The 5,425-nt window shown below is 41.7% G+C and overlaps 1 non-coding gene across 1 annotated transcript; it reads left to right on the forward strand.

Moving 5' to 3' along the window:
• The first annotated feature begins 3,635 nt into the window (after window positions 1-3,635).
• LOC141635630 (small nucleolar RNA R71) lies at window positions 3,636-3,744 on the forward strand. Its single transcript, XR_012540303.1, has one exon. It is a non-coding gene; the product is annotated as a small nucleolar RNA R71 (small nucleolar RNA).
• The last annotated feature ends 1,681 nt before the right edge of the window (window positions 3,745-5,425 follow it).

Genomic DNA, 5,425 nt, shown 5'->3' on the forward strand with positions numbered 1-5,425 from the left:
ATCTCCTGATGAGACCGTCTGCGCATTCCTTGAAAACATAAGGATCATCCCAAAAGTATTGTCTAGCATCATAGGCAAACCGCTTCTTCTTCGCCATGAAAGCTCGGGTGGTATCCTACCCATCACAAAGAAAGTTAGCAAAATCAAAGAAAACCACGGAGGTGGATAAGAACCTGAAGTAGTAATAGCTAACAAACTCTCATCGGAAAAAAGAATCATTAATAGGCAAAGAATCCTCCCTTTCTCGTCACCGCAGACGAGATAAGTGGTCGCTACCACATTCTCTGCCCCTTTCTTATCTCTGATCTCCAAATCAAACTCCTGCAAAAGGAGTATCCACCTCAAAAGCCTTGGCTTTGCATCTTTCTTAATAAAGAGAGTCTTCAACGCCGCATGGTCGTGTAAACAATTACCTTAGAACCTAATAAATAAGACCGAAATTTGTCTAAGGCAAAAACAACAGCTAGAAACTCTTTCTCAGTGGTAAAATAGTTGACTTGAGTCTCATCCAGAGTTCGGCTCGCATAGTATATGGCATTCAAAGCTTTATTCTTTCGCTGTCCCAGAACTGCACCGATAGCATAATCGCTGGCATCACACATGATCTCAAATGGGAGGTCCCAATCAGGCGGCTGAATGATTGGCGCAGAAATTAGGGCCTCCTTTAACCTGTTAAAAGCGACATGGCACTCATCAGTAAATTCAAAGACAACATCCTTAAGAAGCAATTGTGTAAGTGGTTTAGCAATTTTTGAAAAATCCTTAATGAAACGCCGGTAGAAACCAAATGACCTAGGAAACTCCTCACTCCTTTAACATTCACGGGAGGAGGTAATTGCTCAATCACCTGCACCTTTGCCTTGTCAACATGTATACCTTTATCAGAAATCAGATGCCCTAACACAACTCCCTCATTGACCATAAACTGACACTTTTCCCAGTTTAAAACAAGATTAACATCTATACAACGCTGCATGACTTTATCAAGGTTAGCTAAACAACGATCAAAGTCACTGCCATAAACTGAGAAATCATCCATGAATACTTCCATAATATTCTCTATATAATCAGAAAAAATCCCCATCATGCACCTTTGAAAGGTAGCAGGGGCATTACACAATCCGAAAGGCATTCTACGATAAGCAAAAACACCCTGTGGACAGGTAAAAGTAGTCTTACTCTGATCGTCCGGATGAATAGGGATCTGAAAGAACCCTGAATATCCGTCTAGAAAACAGAAAAATTTGTTAGAAGCAAGTCTTTCAGTCATTTGGTCAACAAAAGGGAGGGGGAAATGGTCTTTCTTAGTGGCGGCATTTAACTGTCTATAATCAATGCACATCCGCCACCCTGTCACTACTCGAGTTGGTATTAATTCATTTTTATCATTTTTAACCACGGTAGTCCCTCCTTTCTTCGGGACCACCTGAACTGGGCTAACCCACTTGGAGTTGCCAACTGTATAAATAATACCTGCATCAAGTAGTTTCATCACCTCGGCCATGACAACTTCCTGCATCTTCGGGTTCAACTTGCGTTGACCCTGTCTGTAAGGCTTGTGACCCTCTTCCAGCTCTATCCTATGCATACAAACATCGGGGCTGATGCCCTTAATGTCATCCAAAGAGTAACCCAAAGCCTTCCTGTTTTTCTTAAGTACACACATCAAAGCAGACAGCTGGTCATCGTTAAGCTTAGAGCTAACAATAGCTGGGTACTGCTCCGTATCATCTAGAAAAACATACTTAAGATTAGGGGGAAGTGGCTTACGCTCTAGCACCTTTACCTCTACAGCATAGACAGAATCAGCTTCAATGGTGTAGCAAGTGTTCACCAAGTTATCGTTAGCCAGGCTCAAAAGCATCTCATCTTCTTCTTCATTGAGCTCGTAGCTCTCCATTGAGGCAACCAAAGCATCCGGCTCCTCAAAGATTCTCCACTCAGATACCTGCACACTCATCTGAATGAGTTAGATCAGCTAAGGGATCCTTGGCTAAGGATTCCCTCCAATTACAAGTAACAATCCTGTCAACAACATCAATAGAATAACACGTATCCTCATCAGCAGGTTCAGTTGCCTTGTGAGCAAGACTGAACTCAATGGTGTCATCCCCTACCTCTAAGGTGATGGTTCCGCGTTTGACATCTATCACAGCCCCAACCCAGTATGTAAGAACGGTCTGCCTAAAATAATAGGTATCCGACTATCCTCTGCGCAATGTCCAAAACAACGAAATCTACAGAATAAAAAACTTACCCACTCGAACGGGTACATCCTCTAGAACACCTATAGGTCTCTGAGTCGATCTATTTGCCATTTGAACGGTAATATCGGTCACCTTAAGTCTACCAATGTTTAACCTTTCGCAAACAGAATACGGCATGACACTAACGCTGGCCCCTAAGTCACAAAGGGCCTTTCCAATTACGTGGTTAACTATAGTGCAAGGAATTGAAAAACTACCCGGGTCCTTTAATTTAGGTGGCACATTAACTTGTGAAAGAACATTACATTCCTCCACAAACGCAACATTACCATCATCACGAAAATTTCTCTTACGATTCAAAATATCTTTCATAAATTTAGCGTAAGAGGGTACCGGTAATTAAATCAGTGAAAGGAATCTGTTACCTCGAGATTCTGGACCATCTCCGAAACTTACCAAACTTACGCTCCAGCTTGGTAGCCTTCAAACGCTCCGGATACGGGACTGCAACACTGGCCGTAGGATCAGTAACCTTCGGCTTCCGTAGGTTTAAAACCCCCGTCAAATCATCAATGAGTGATGAATCTTGCAAACTAGTTGACGGATTTGCATCATCCTCGCTCGAGATCCAACATCGACTGGTATGGGTAGTCGATCGACCAAGTAAGCCGCGGAATGAACAGTTCCTGTCCAGAATTATCGTCATCGTATCTCGATCGATCGATCGAGGGTGTTGGTCGATCGACCGGATGTGCTAGGTATGAATAGTTTCGACCAGAAACTATTTTGTCTCGACAATTCATCGATCGATCGGGAATGTCGGTCGATCGACCGGAATCATCGCATTCGACTCGTTTTGCATCGGAATTCAAACGAGCTTCTTCATCATTTCCCGAGTCTTCCTTTTGCTCGTCGGGGCTTTCATAAGAAAGGCCACTTCTGAGATTTATGGCATTGATCGTCTCAACCGGCCCTTCACATTTAATTGAAGAATTAGCGGCTTGCTTAGCCTCCATATTCTCCAATTGTTTCACAAAATTCTGTGAGGACTCAATCCCGGCTGCTTCCATAATCGCCACTTGAACCAAAAGGAGTTGGACCATCTCTCTTAACTTCTTGATCTCATCTGAGTTTTGAATAAGAACTTCGACTTTTCCTTTGGAAGCTTCAGAAGTCTCGAGTTTCTCGAGACGGGTAGAAATGGAAGTTATAAGTGACACAACAGCAGTCATGTCTTCACTTTGCTTTCGTGACTTACCACGTGAACTTCCAAACTCAGCTTTATGGACTGCCATCTCCTCAATGGTGTTCCAACCTTTACTTTGACCGGTATTATTTTGGAACCTACCATTAGCAGCTGCATCCAAAATAACTTTGTAATCATCATATAGAGCATTGTAAAATAGATTGCAAAGATACCATTGCTGGAAGCCATGATGAGGGACAGCTCGGACCAAACTTTTGAAACGTCCCCATGCTTCACAAAAATCTTCGTCGGCTCCTTGCTGAAAACTCGTGATTTTACTCTTCAAGGCATCAGTCTTCGAAGGCGGGAAGTACTTCTTGTAGAAGGCTAGTGCTAAAGATGTCCAATCAGTGACTCCAGCTGCTACTCTATCGAGGTAGCGATACCAATCTCGCGCCGAATCCTTCAAGGAGTATAAGAACATGAACCCCTTTACTTCATCTTGAGTTACCCCCTCCGGTATAGGTATTGAACAGCAATAGTCCGTGAAAATTTCCATATGTTTCAAGGGGTCTTCATCTGGTAGACCCGCGAACTGATTCCGTTCCACTAAATCAATATAAGAGGAACGAAACTCGAATTTACCGGTAGAAGGGGTAGGTAACTGTTGCCCCTTTGGAAGGTGGTGCTCCTTTGGCTGAAAATTATCATATATCGTAGCCATAATTTCCACAGTGAGAGTACTCAAGTCTTCCTCTCAAAACCTGTCTTCTAACTGTGCAAAAACAAAACTAGAAGCAAAGGTAAGCAACGGCCTCAAGGAACAAAAGTTCCTTGAGACAAGAAAAATAAACTAAAATAAAGCAAACAGAATTACACCGTCTCCCCGGCAACGGCGCCAAAATTTGATACCGTCGTTTAGTACCAAAATTAAATTTATAATTCCAAACTAAAACTATAGCTAGTGATAGTAAGGGTCGAACCACAGAGAGACAAGGTTGATTTTGTTTGCTAATTATCAGTCTATAAAAGTAACAATTAATTGGGGGTTTTGAAATTGGTTGGCTAAAAGGCTAATTGCAAAAATGAATATTCTTAACAAGATAAAGAGAGGATCGGGAATTTCGGTTCACCATGGCAAGTAACAGGTCAGTCAAGCAGCAGAGATCTCACAACACGGTCTCAGGGAAAATAAGCTAATCTTGCGATCAAAGCTCAAATAACCTCACGGTCTATAAATTCCCTAGAATTCATCAAAGTTTTCACTCAAGAGAAATTCTAAATCTAGCGATAAATCAATTTACCAATCTTTCGACCTAGCAAAGAAGTCCATCAAAAGATACAAGACCAATACGGAAGAACTCATGCTACACAACTATCCTAATTTAATACCATGGTTCACCTCATTCCCAATCAAAGGATTACCTACTCATAATCATGACTACACTAATTGCGAAATTAATAAATAAGGACAAATTCAACATGATGAAATCTAACTAGGACAAAGGAGAGAAATTCAATTACTCAAAATTAATTGATGAAACAAGAATTAAATTAACAAGCAAAAATAAGAAAAAGAAGAATTGCATAAAAGGCTTACTAATTGAATATCAAGAACAAAGTATTCGAATCAAAGGTTTCCGTCTCGAGCTAGATCTGAAAAACTCAGGTTTTTCCAGAATGAATAACATAACCTAAAAGTTGTTGCGTTCAACTGATAAAAGATACCGAAAGTTAATTACAAGTTGGGCTTTTAAAAGTCTAACACGGAAAATTAAACATCAGCTCGAAATCAGGTCGATCGACTGGTCTGCACGGTCGATCGACTGAACATGCGGAACAGTAGCTTCTGTCTAAGCTCCAGTGGTCGATCGACTGGAAGTCTTAGTCGATCGACTGAAAATGCTATGCAGTGGCTCCTTGATGCTTCCAAACAACTCTTCACTCCTTGCACGCATCCCAAGGTGAGTGAATGAGCTCTCCTTCCTCTTGGCTTCCTTGAACTCGCTTCCGGAGGACGAACTTGGCTTGA

Source organism: Silene latifolia, chromosome Y (genome assembly GCF_048544455.1).
Source record: "Silene latifolia isolate original U9 population chromosome Y, ASM4854445v1, whole genome shotgun sequence".
NCBI classification, from domain to species: domain Eukaryota; kingdom Viridiplantae; phylum Streptophyta; class Magnoliopsida; order Caryophyllales; family Caryophyllaceae; genus Silene; species Silene latifolia.